Source organism: Castor canadensis, chromosome 1 (assembly GCF_047511655.1).
Source record: "Castor canadensis chromosome 1, mCasCan1.hap1v2, whole genome shotgun sequence".
Classification (NCBI taxonomy): domain Eukaryota; kingdom Metazoa; phylum Chordata; class Mammalia; order Rodentia; family Castoridae; genus Castor; species Castor canadensis.
Genome location: NC_133386.1, coordinates 31562763 through 31576278, shown reverse-complemented (window position 1 = coordinate 31576278; position 13516 = coordinate 31562763).

Sequence of the window (13516 nt, the reverse complement as noted above, 5' to 3'; positions counted from 1 at the left end):
AGCTTTTGGCCTGAATGACTGGAAAAACTGTGGCGTTACCTGGCATGGGAAAGACTAGAGAAGCAGATTATTTTGGGAATCAAGAAGATTATATTTCTCAGCATTTGAATGTGTTATATCTAGAGGCAAATTATCTGTTCCTGGGACTGCCACTGCCTATAGGCTTGCTACCATGAAGTCTGTCACATTTCTTCCTGGGTTCCAGTGGATACTTTGTAGACCATGTAAATTTGAGGGTAGGTGAATGCTGGAAGAAAAAGAGTCCCCTAGGGGTTTTCTTTTATGATTGTTATTATAAGGAGGGAGAACCCTAAAGATCTAGGGAAGCAGGCTTATCTACAATGTACTATGTACACCGCAAACATTTGTTGTTCTTGTTTTTATAGTCTATACTCAATTTCTCTCTGGGGCAGGAGTTGGCAAACTGGTTTATTGGCTAAATAGGACCTTCCTCCTGATTTTGTAAATGAACTTTCAGTGGCATGCATCCACTCACATTTATTGATGTGTTGTCCATGACTGCTTCCAAGCTACAATGTTAGGCTTGAATAGGTAAACTGGATGGCTCACAAATGCTAAAATACGTGCTATTGGGGTCATTTATAGGAAAAGGTGGCTAATCTCTGCTCTGGTGGAACCAACAGGCTCCAACTTTCTGCCTATGTGCTATGAGTGAAGCTGACTCCACCTAAGGACTTCTAGGTTCACCTGGGCTAAATCAATCTTTATTCCTCCCCACTGCATGACTGTTTGGTTCAGTGGTAAGTGCTGATTCCAGCTTAATTAATGAGAGCTTAAGAATCTTGTTTGGACTTCTGGGTCAAAACTATAACTGTTTGCTGGCTCTCAGTTTAGAAGAATGTAGCCTGCGGAGTGTTGGCAGCTACTGGTACAGACAGTCTCAATTAACTTCTAGACCAACGTTTAACACAAAGCATAAGGGGACCTCTGCAGAGAGGTAGAGAGAATGAAATCCTGGTGATGTATTTTTGAGCTCCTTTATCCTGCCTGAAGTCAGGGCATTCAAGGACTTTCCTGTTAAATTCCCTTTTCCAAATAAATTTCCTTATTGTTTAGAACACATTATATTGACTTTTTACCATTGTTCACTGAAACCCAGTAGACATGATTCTGGATCATGATGTATTACTTATCAGACATGGAGATGAAATTAAGAAACACATACCTTTTGACATATCTTTCCTACGAATCCACCTTTCATAGTTGAAAGTGAATTTTAGTTCTTCTGTCTTCCTATAGGATTTTCCCCCATAAAATTCTCAAGATATTTCATATGTTCTACCTTATTTTATGATTATTTGAGGAAAAGCATTTCTATCCCACAGGTTGTAAGATTTGCAAGAGTGGAAATTACATCATTTTTGCTTTTGCGACTCTCCTAGTAATTAATACAATACATCATTCTACCATAGTAAGTTCTAAAAAGATTTAGCAAAAGATTGGGTGTGTCTTGGTAGCAGCTGAATTTGAATCCACCAATTAATGATGGGTCAAAATGAGGGAGAGCAAGGGGAATGAAAGAGAAAAGTGCCTCTCTTCTACAAACTTTCTTCTAGTTTCTGTGAACTGAGGGAAGAGAAAAATATTTAAATGAATGCAATATTAAGTTCTGACTTAGATTGAACTAGATTTTAAAACTATTTGAATATGAAAATATTGTAATAGCCAAAAATAACCCCAAAGCCATGGGATCTGCCCCAAATGTTTCAAGACATGGTATTGGCAGATCTGCCAAAACATGCTTAATGTCTAGGAGTGTAACCAGAAGTTCTAGGCCAGAAGCCCAACTCCACTGGGTTCCAATTTGTTAGATCTGGCTACTTACCCCAATATGCCAGTAACAGGAGAAGTAGTGATGAAAGGCAGAGAAAAGAGGTTTATTATGCAGTATGGGCACATGCAAGAAGAGGCAAAATGGGCATTTCAACCTATCTTTGGGGTACAGATATGACCTTTAGGTTTAAATAGAGGAAAAATTTGGGTAGGGGGAAAGCGGTATGCATAATTATTAAGCAGTACCCATCACAAGTGTGGTTTGGCTGATCATTGTCTCAGGATGCTCAGATGTCTGGTCTTGATTAGAAAGGCATAATTTTCTGGGGGTAGTTTCATTTTTTGTCATAAGATGTTATCAATCAGGACTGTCCTTCCTGGATTCCAAGGCAAGATGACTGCAGAGAGAATGACTCAGAACACAGGCATACAAAACTAATGCTGGAATGTGAAACTTTTTTTTCTGCTTTTAGTTAATTCTTGGATTAATTTTGTGGATTAATTGAGGAGTCAGTGATATTTAGCAAAAGCAGTTTCTATGTACCTGTTATTGGAGTTGGGCATGGGTGAGAAATAAAACTATAAAATGTATTCTATCAGAATCAGTCAGTCCCTTAGTTATTTACATATTCTATTGTTTGACTGTTTTGTCTTACCTTTTGTGGCTTTAGAATTTAAACGCAAAATATCAACTCTTGAAGAACTATCTCAATTCTTTAAATTATTTACTAATAGCATTAGATGTGGTAGATTAATTTAAATATATTACCCATGTATTCATGTAATAGTATAATTAAAGAAACTATTTAATTTAGCATGTATTTATTAAGACTCTTCCACATTTAAGATTTTCTGAGCTGAAAGGGAGAAGAATAAATTACATTCATGAAGAATTAGAGCAATGCTTTAGAGTATAACTTTCTATGATGAAGACAAGGTTCTATACCTGTGTTGTCCCTTGCAGAAGCCAGTGTCTTCATGTTGTGACTGAGAATTTTCAATATTGTCAATATGAAAAGGAAGTTGAAGTGTACACTTTATTTCATTTAAATTTGACAACCCTATTTGTCTATTTGCTACTATGATAGCAAAAAACTCATAAAACCAATACAAGAACGTTATATACAGAGTATTAGATCAACTTAAAGGAAAGAGGGTTGCTGGAAGGATGGGGGATTTGGGAGATAATTCAAGGATTCATTGAAATGGCTTCTGGGGAGGGTTTTAAAAGATGGGTGAGCGTAATTTGTACATAAATGTGTTTATGCTTGCACACATGCATAGGGAATGAGCAGGAGAAGAACTTTTCAGACAGAAGGATGATCATGAGTAGAGATAAAATGTGGAGATTCTTTGGGAAATATGAGTAAGTCCAGCTTGATTTTTTTCATTAAAAGTATATATGATAGTAACTTGACAGAATTCTGAGTAAGTCCTTTGAGATCATTAAGTAGAAGATCTCGATGCCATGCTGAAAAGACAGAATTTACCTTGATAACAGTTAGGAAGCCCACTGCATTTTTTTTTTAAGGAACAAACTTACATGACCAGAAATTAATCTGGTGGCAGTGATTAACAAGGAGAATTGGGGTGGAATAGGAAAGTTAATTAGCAGACTCAAGCAAACACTGTAAATACAACAAGAATTATGGAAATGTAAATTGGAGATTGTTTAAAAGAGAGTTTCTTTCTTTTGTTTTGTTTTTTTTTTGGTGGTACTGGGCATTGAACTCAGGGTCTCATGCTTGCTAGGCAGGAGCTTTACCACTTGAGCCATGCCCCCAGGTCTTTTTGCTTTGGTTATTTTTAAGATAGTCTTGCTTTATAACTAAGCAGGCTCCCATGATTCATATTTATGCTTCCAGTGAAGTTGGGATAATAGGAAGGTGCCATTATGCCCCAAGATGGGATCCAGTAAACCTTGTGCTTAGGCTGGCCTCGAACCACAGTCCTCTCAATATCTGCCACCCAAGTAGCTAGGAGTATAGGCTTGTGCCACCACTCCCAGACCTAGAAGAAATTTTCTGAGTTTGAAGGCATGTGAACATGTAAATAGAGATTGGTACTTGGTTCTTGTCTAGAAATTTCTGAAGAGAAGATGGCTCATTATAGTAACTTCTACTATCAAAATGAGAAAAGATTTTGGCATCTGGGAATAAGACGGGGGAAACCCCAACCCAATCTCAGTATTATGAAGCCTTCTGAGGAAAAAGAAGGAAGAACTCAGTGCTTCCACTGCTCCCTCAAGCACAGGAGAAGTTAGAGAGAGGTGCCCCGAGTAATAGCGTGATCCAGTAACTGCCTGGCCCCGTAGGAAACAACACTTAGGAAGAGGTGGGTTATAAGGATGCCTCGCAGGGGTAAAGAGAGGCCTAACTGTCCCACTGTGATGGGTTTTTTAATAATTAAAGAGACCAAATTAAAGTTGAACATCAACCCAAGGAAGCTAGGCCCAACATTCACATAGACTCTTATCAGCAGGGACCAGGAGACTCCAAGGGAAACCAAGGAGGCCTTCTGTCCCACTGACTGGGGGCCACATGTGTCACAGATAAGCCTGCTTCTGTTCTCTCTACAGTACCTCTCTTTAACCTCCGCCCCTCCATGAACAGCCAAAGAGGAAGAAGGTGGGTTTGGATCACTTGCCTGTGGGATATGGGTTAAGGGTGTGTTCATCCAGAGCAGAAACAACTTGCTTTTCCTTTCTCCAGTAGCCTTGTTGGTACCACAACCTGGGGCCATTTGTTTTCATTAAGAAGCTTTAATCTTAGATGTGTGTGTGTACATATTGGTACTGGATCTGGGACCACTTTTTATATAAATGAGTTTCCAAAGCAAAAGTTAAATTTAAAATATTTTATTGTAGATGCCAGGAAGTGGAAGAATCAATGAAAATGGAGATGTTCCACCTGTTGATAAATAGATTAATACTGCTATTAAAAGAAACACAGAACAGCATGGAAATTATGATGCTCTTTTAGTGTGGAAGCTAATAAGACTAACAGTCTTTTTCTCCAAAATCAAAAGTGAATCACTTAAGCATGTTTAGACAGAATAACAACTAAAAGAAAAACAGTCTCCACCCAAAAACTCTTCAAGTCACTGGTCCACAGACCTAGTTCTCTGCAAGTAACACCTAATAGTGCTTCTAGTCAACATCTCCCAGTAGAACCTTTTGGCTGTGGTTTCTGGCAATGGCAACTTCCTGTCCTTTACTTCCAATGGTGGAGAACATGTGTTGCCATAGCAGCAGCTTCCAGGCCATACTCCCATTGACTGTATCCTTATCAACACTCACACCTACTGGTAGATCTTTCTGCTGGTGGCTACTCCTCCAAATAATTGCTAGCAGCTCCTAATTTCCATACCCCTGGAATCTCATTAAGTTCTAAAATGTTCAATTTTATAGGAGCTCAATTCCAAATGTCTTCTCCAAAAAGCTTTTGGATTCCCTCGACAGCTACAGGGAGTATTAGATTTCTAACAGGTACCCTCTATGCAACTCTCAACAGGCTCTCTACTAAGTCTTTTAGGTAAAGCTCCAATGCCATACTATTCTGTCAAACTCCTTTATATTTCCTTTGGCGTGTCTGTGTACCTCTGGTAGAAATATTACTTAAAAAGAGATTGCGGACTACCAGCTTGAAAAGACTGGTGTTTTCTCATTATGGGGTCCTCTGTGTACTTGGTTACTGGAGCAGTTTGTACATATGGAAGGTCACTAAACAGCCATGTTTGGAGCAATGCAACAAAAAGACTATTAGGGCAGATAGAAAACTGACCAAGACTCATAACAAAACGTTTGAAAGTCACTAAGAATTGTGTGAGTGAACTACGAATGAATTTGTGTAGTGTTATTCAGGGTAACATTCCTAGTTGTCTTTATGACTTTGTTTTGCTGTTCACCAAAGCAAAAAACAGGAACTGACTCCCTCAATGCCCACGCAGGGCTCCTGTCCTCCCTAGAAGTTTCTCCAAAGGTCACCATAGAAAGCTAATAACTTCTCCCAAATATCCAAATCTAGGGAATTATAGTGTTGACCCATGCCCCCACTCCCTCTCTCACTACGTGCTGATGTTGTAGCATCTTCGTGAGAGTTATGGGAATAACCCTGACCTTTCAGAACTCCTTAGCATAAATATGTAAACTTGCCCAATAACCCTGACTTAAAAAGTATAAATGATATGAAAGAGTCTTCTCACTGGGATTGATCAGCTCAAATGATGGGTAAAATTTATAAGCAAATAAATAAAATACAAAAAAGCAGTCTTAATGGTGTAAAAAACACTTCGTAAGAGCTTGAATTTAATGTCATTTTCTATGCTTGATGGCTCCTCCTTAGAGCAGATATAACAGATATGAACAAGGATGACACAGACCAGAAAAATTTATCTAGGGAGGAATTCAGAATGGGATGAAAAATAAGGAGTTAGGCCAATTCACATTAAAAAAAAATCCCTCTGGAATGACACAAAAACATATTTAGAAAAATTAAAAGAAGAGTAGAATAGTTCATCTTTTATTGTTTATTTTTTAGTGCTAGGGATTTCACTTTTCAAAGATGTCAATCCTAAAGATTAAACAATGTCAGCAGTGGGCATCGCTGACATTGAAGGGAGATTTAGAAGCTTGAAATGTGAATCAAAAGTTCCTAATTCAAAATGCTTTTGTGAATCTTGGATTACATATGGTTTGGGTTAAATCTGTCTGTATTTCCCAATTCAAATTTCTTTGTGTAGCACCCAACATACTGACAGTTAAATTGGGGGTGTGTTGTATGCTTTTGTACATTAATTTTATAAGGATGATGATAGATTTGAGGTCACTTGAAAATGCAGGATAATGACTACAAGGTGGTCCTCAACCAATTAGATTCATTATCATCCTCTTTGTCTTTATTATGTCTTAGGCTAAAAATGTAACCACTATAGTACTTATTTACCACCCAACTTTCTCAGTGAAAGAACCTAGATGCTAGGTGACATTTATCAAGCATTTATAGTTCTTGTGTTTTTTTGATTAGGTTAAGGCAAAAGTGGATAAGATTAAGTTTTTGTTTTTTATAAAAGTAGTATCTTCTAGCCATTTGTCCAGCAATATCTTGTTGAAATACACACATGTGTAATGTAACATGTTGATTATCCTTGTTGCTGAAGTAGAATATATATAGTGAGACATTATTTTTTACACGGGACTCCAGAAAACTTGAAATCTTGTTGTCCTCGATAACTAAATGGTGTTTTTTGTGTCTAACTAAATATACATCAAGTATACATTTTCATATTTTATACTCATTAGTTTCATTTTGGATTTATATTTTAATGACCCTGCTGATCAGCTAATTCAAAAATAAACACTGGAAAAGGTCAACTTGTTCCGTATGGTTTAAATTAAAACTGGCATGAGTCCATCTGATATTAAAAGGGAAATCCAATGCTGCCCTAAGATATCTGTGCATTTGGTGACCTTTCTTCTGATAGGTACTTCTGGCTCTGAGTTTCTACCCTCATTAAATGACTCATCTCATTTTCCATTATACTGTGAAACTTACTATGTACACTATGTATTATCTTTCAAGAACTCATCATGTGAAATATTAAAAATCAGGTTAGTTTTTCTGATTACAAAGTAATAGTTACTCTTTTAAAATAATTTTGAAAATATGAAATGTAATGGTGAAAAAGCCCCTCCAGATAATTCCTTTTAATGTGGTAAAATTATTTTTAAAAAGTGCACGAATGCATTCATTTATTTTTCAACTTATAAATTGAAGTCTATACTTTTAATAATATAGGCCAAATTCTCTCATGCCCTGCCTCCAAAGTAACCACAATTCTGTTGATTAGTTTCGTCTATTCTTCAATTTCATGTAGACGAACTTGTTCAGTATGAATGATTCTGTGCTTGGCTTTTTAAAATCAACATAATGATTTTTTTTTCTTAATCAATGTATAGTGTTCCATTGCATAAATACTCTATTCATTTTTGTACTTACAGACATTTGGTTTCTTTCAGTGTTTGGATAAATTTAACTGTTTTGAAAATTTTGTACATGTCTTTTGCTTGTTTCTTTTGTATATCAAGGAGTAAAAGCTTGCTGTGTCATAAGTAGGTATGTATTTAGCTTTAGTAAATATTGCTATGAAGTTTTCCAAAGTTATTGTATGTATATAAATTACTCATGTTAATTGTGCTGACAAAATTGTGTCAGACTTTGTTGACAGAATGTAAGTCTTAACATGTTTTGTGCTCTTGAGATGTTATTTCCAATGAATCAATGATATTCTATAATTCTTACTAACTCTTCATTGACTGTCTTTTAAACCTCTAATCTAGAAGATGGTTCTACGTTCTACATGTCTATTGCTTTGGGCCCTATATTTAGATTTGGAATCTGACAGTATTTTTAGCTTATATTTTACCTTGTTTACTTTATTCTTAGTCTTAGTAACGGTCTATATATAATCAGTCTGATTCATGAGGTAAACAATCTTATAATCTTATGAAGGACAATCTTCCACAGTTCTGTTTTTGGCATGAAGAAATGGAATAAGAGGTTACACTGAATATACAAGGAATACATGGATTCTATAGAAGCTGTATGTGTGTTGCATGTACTCCTTGTTACAAAGCTAATTAAGATATAGTAGATTTAATAGCTAAGCCATTTATTTATTTATGTTTTATGAACTGTTTATCAAAGTCCAAAATCATGGAAAACTCTAACAATTTTGGTATATTCTTTGCTGTTTTTTAATGAAGAGATTAAATATTCATTTTTAAAATGTCTTTATATAATAATGCATGCTCATTTCACAAAGTTTAGAAAAGTATAGAAAATTATTAAAAGAATATAAATTACCTTAAACTGATTAGTATGAAATGAATTGTATTGGCTAAAAGATTTATTTTTTTCAAAGCCTTCTTTAGGTTGTGTCTGAGCTTGGTACAGATTGGGCCAATCTCTTCTGAGTCACTGTGAGATGTGTAGTGTATCAAAAATGGTACCAAAGTCATCACAGAAAATTATATTTTTGGGAAAATTATACCTGTTGATACAATTCCAGGAATGGGGGCAAGGGGATAAAGGAGTATGATATATTTGATACATTGTAAGAACATTTGTAAATGCCACAATGTACCCCCACCCAGCACAATTAAAAAAAGAAAAATTATATTTTATGTACATTGAATAAATGCCTTATCAGTCTCAGAAGGTACCTATCTTAGTACATTTTCTGTTGGTACCAAAAAAGTACCTGAGGCTAGGTACTTTATTTTAAAAGAATTTTATTTAGTACATAGTTTTGGATGCTGACAGTCTGAGATTGTGCAGCCCCATCTGTTCAGCCTCATGTGAGGGTCTTTTAGCTACATCACAACATAGAAGATGACAGCATGGCAGGAGGGCATGAGAAGGGGAGACAGCAGTCACAGGAAGGAAGAGTTTTTGGGATCAGGCTTCTTTTTCTAACAGCTCACTCATGGGCAATGACAGGGCCCCATGACAACTGTATTGATCCCTTCTGAGAGTTGTGGCCCCGGTGACCTTACCAAATGAATAGTAGCATAGTGAACGGGCTCTTTTCCTTATTGAGGCTCACTTGCTTCCTTTTTAGTAGGAGTTTCTTCAATTTGTCTCCTGAATTATTTTTAATGTCAGTTGTCAACTTTCTTACTATCTAATATAGAAAGATATTCTGGGGAGTGGGTGTGGTGGCATCTGCCTGTCATAGTTATGTGGGAGGCCACAGGTAGGAGGATCATGGTCTGAGGCCAGTCCTGGGCAAAAACACAAGACCTTTATCTGAAAAATAACTAAAGCAAAAAAGGGCCGATGGTGTGGCTCAAGTGATAGAGTGCCTGCCTAGCAAATGTAGGGCCCTTGATACTGGGTATTGAGGCAGTAGTAGTATTGGGGAAAGGAGCATGCCATTGTTCTTGAAATATGTCCGAATATTGAGGGGTGAAGTATAACCATGGCTGTGCCTCAGTAATTGTCCAGCCATGTCTCTATCAAGATTGTGTGTCCTCTCTGTTCTTCCCTTCCATGACACTTGTTAGGTAGAGGTGAGATTGGCTCCCTTGACTCTTCATTCTCTAGCTTTTTCTCTTCTCTTGTGTCTGCTTGTCTCTCTGTGGAGTACTAAGGACCACTCCTTCAGTCTTCTTTTCAGATCGCAATCTCTATCTTTGGTTAGAGTCTGGTATTTATTTATTTATTTATTTGGTGACACTGGTGTTTGAACTCAGGGCCTCATGCTTGTCAGGCAGGCGCTCTACCACTTGAGCCACTCTGCCAGCCCAGAGTCTGACATTTAAACTATTTATTACTTTTTTGATTCTGTTTTTCTTTTGCTTCTAGAAGTTACATTCTATCTGATTTTATATTTGCCTCATAATTTTTATAGCAGTTATACACTAAATATCTTTTCCTTTCTTTTAAACATATCAAGCAATCCTGTTTAGATGGTGGATCCAGACTCAAGAATCTGCCAGTCTTTGCAAGTCCGTATCTGTTATTTGCTGTTTGTTTGTTTTCTGATGCCTCATTCTTAGCACTCTCTTTCCTCTTGTGATTTTTTTTTTTTCACTGTGTGTTTATGCTCCTTGGCTCTCTCTCCTGTGTCCTTTATTCTTGAAGGTCAGTTGTGGAGGATGAAAATTCATTTTGGCTCACATTTCGTTGCCTAAGTAGTTTAAATATGTTATTCCACTTTTTTTTGGCATAAAGAATTGCTGTCAAAAATTCAGATGATAAAGAGTTAAGCTTCTTTGTACTTATAAAGCTCAGTGTGCTTTCATTTTTTCAATGTGTACTTTCTCATCATTTTTTATTTCAGTAGTTTTCTTGACTTATAGTCTATTTTCCTCCTCAAGAACTCCTACTATCCATACATTGGATCTTCTTTACCTGCTTGCAATATGTACTACTTTTTCTTAAAACACTTTTATTCTATTGTATTTAAAATTTCCCTTTTAATCTGTTTATTTACTCTGTGTTCTTTATAGTCAGCATTTTTATTTCTAACTGCATCATATTTATAAGTTTGGCTAATTCTGAATTATGTTGCTATTTCATGTCAATTTTATTTTTTTTTTTTTTGGTGGCACTGGGGTTTTGAACTCAGGGCCTCATGCTTGATAGGCAGGCACTCTACCACTTGAGCCACTCTGCCAGCCCTCCTATTATTGTTTTTCATCATTTGTATCTGACATCATTCTCTTAGTGTTCTTTTGAAATAGGAAGTTATGTTTTGCTCTATTTTATGTGCATGTATTTTTTGAATGTGATTCTGCCCTCTATTTTCTTTTTTTAAATGTGATAATTTTGTATGGGATTTGGCTTTAATAATTTTATTTGTCTAATTTATATGAAATTCGTTTTCCTGAACTTTTTTTCAGGAAAAAGGTATGGTATAAAGAAGCTTTTCTAAATTCACAGAGCTCCATCTTTTGTTGTTTTCATGCAGTCTTAAAAGTAGGGTGGTTTACTGAGATTTTGAGCTTCTGTTCTCCCATTTTATTGAATCTTCTCTCTCAAAGTCTCTGTCACTCCTAACCTGCTCAACTGTGATTCTAATCCCGAGTGTGGGTATCCTCTCTTTGAGGATTGTAAACTTGGCTTGTAAACTTTGGTGGAGTGGCCCAAACACCTTCTAATTTCAGCACTGTTCAGAACTGGCCTGTTGTTCTGGTGAGTACTGGGCTCATTGTTTTGGGGTGCTCTTGTTCTCAGAAACATCAGAATCTCTGCTGTTCTTCTGCTTTTTCCCACACCCATCCTGACACAGTGCAGGCCTTCTGGTAGTTGACAATTCATCTTCATTCACATTTTGGGGGTCAAAGGGTATCTTGTTTCTAATTTCATTACAAATATTGCTCATGGGATTTTGGTTATGTAATCTAGCTACCCTGTTTTTATGTGGGGATTTGGAAAATCTGAACCTTATACTTCCACTACTGCTTCTTTTTTTTTTTTTTCAGAATTCTCTGATTCCTTTCAGAAGTTAGACTTGTTTACTATAGCCCTTCATCTTTGCAGGCATCCGATGACAGAAAGGAAATGTCAACTAACAGTGCAGTGTGTGCTTGTGCCCGTGTGTGTTCATGCTGCTGTGCTTATTTGGGGAAATGGAGTGCTGTTGCTAACAGTGTTGCTATGTACACGAGTGGGCATATCCTAAAGGCCAACGCTGTTACCAGAAATACTTTTCACATTTTGAACACGGGAAGTTTTGCCTTTGGCTTGTGGTGTGGACACTGTAGAACTAGTCTTTATTTCAGGCATATTTTTGTCTCTGAGTGACTGCAACCTTGCTAATTGCCATAGGACAGATTAGTCTGTCCACAGTTATGCCCCGCCCCACTGCTGGAATCCACAGCTATTCTCATCTGGAAAAAAGCGAGCTTCTAGTTGCACTTGGGGTGTTTCTTTTGTTTGACATTTACTTTGGTTCACTTTTCAAGGGAAGTAGAAGCCTAGGTAGATCCAGTATTGTTTCCACAACAGGGTCCTTTTTTTTTTCCTTTTTCTTTTTTAGTAAGAGGAACATGGTGTTTTTGTTAGCTTGATATGAAGGTAGCTACACAGGGAGATTCCTTGTGTTGTTTCCATGCAAATATGTATTACAACCCCAATTGGTTCATCTCTACCAGACCTCTTGACTCCTCCCTAGTCCCTTTCCCGTGGGGGCCCATCAAGTTTAAGATTTCTATATTCATTCTTATACAGTGAGCACATCAACCACATTCAAGTTTTTGGTTTCTTCCCCTTGCCCTATTCCTCCCTTGCACAGCCTCTCATTAATGTGACCATTGTATTATAATATTGCTACATTTGTTTTAGGTCTATAATCTGCATATGAAGGAGAACATATGGCTTTTGGCCTTCTGAACCTGACTACCTTCACTTAAGATGATGTTCTCCACTTCCATTCATTTACCTGCAAATGACAAATTTCATTCTTCTTTATGGCTGAGTAAAATTCCATTCCACATCAGGGTTCTTGAACAATTCATTTTATCACGTATAAACCACTTGGTAATATAGACTACATTATCTTGAGGCCTGATAAAATCAGTCTTAGAATATGCAGGAATTGCTTTTAAATGAAAATTTCTGTTAATGCTAATGAGAAAAAAGAAGGCTTATCTTCTCTGTTATGCCATCATGTGTCATTAGTTATGGCAATGGGAAATAGAATTGGGTAAAATAAGACATTAAACGGCCCATTTTAATGATATGTCATTGTATACTTTTCACATTTGAAGTTCAGAAACAGACTCACAGTAAAGCATACAGATTAAGAAAATATTGAAACATTTTCCATATGCAAGGCACAGAAGTTTGTGGTGTGAAAAATTGGAAATTAGCCCACAATAGCCAGAGAGATACTAAATATACAAAGGACCAGCAAAATACTTAGGGGTAAGGGCAGACTGAAATCCTCCATAGAGAACTGAATTTAAAGTGTTCATAAACTGCTATGTAGATAACAAAAATGCCTGTGTGCTCAATATGGTGTGCGAATCTGCAAGCCATGACACTTGATTCTGTATGAAGTACGTCTATGTAAAAATCTATTGATTAACCAGTCTGCTAATATATAAGATAAAGGGTATTTAGAAACTTATTGGTAAATTATCTTAAGATAAACAAAGGCTTTATACTCAAGCAAACTCACAAATGTTTATAGGAATAAACAAGCCTCCAAACCC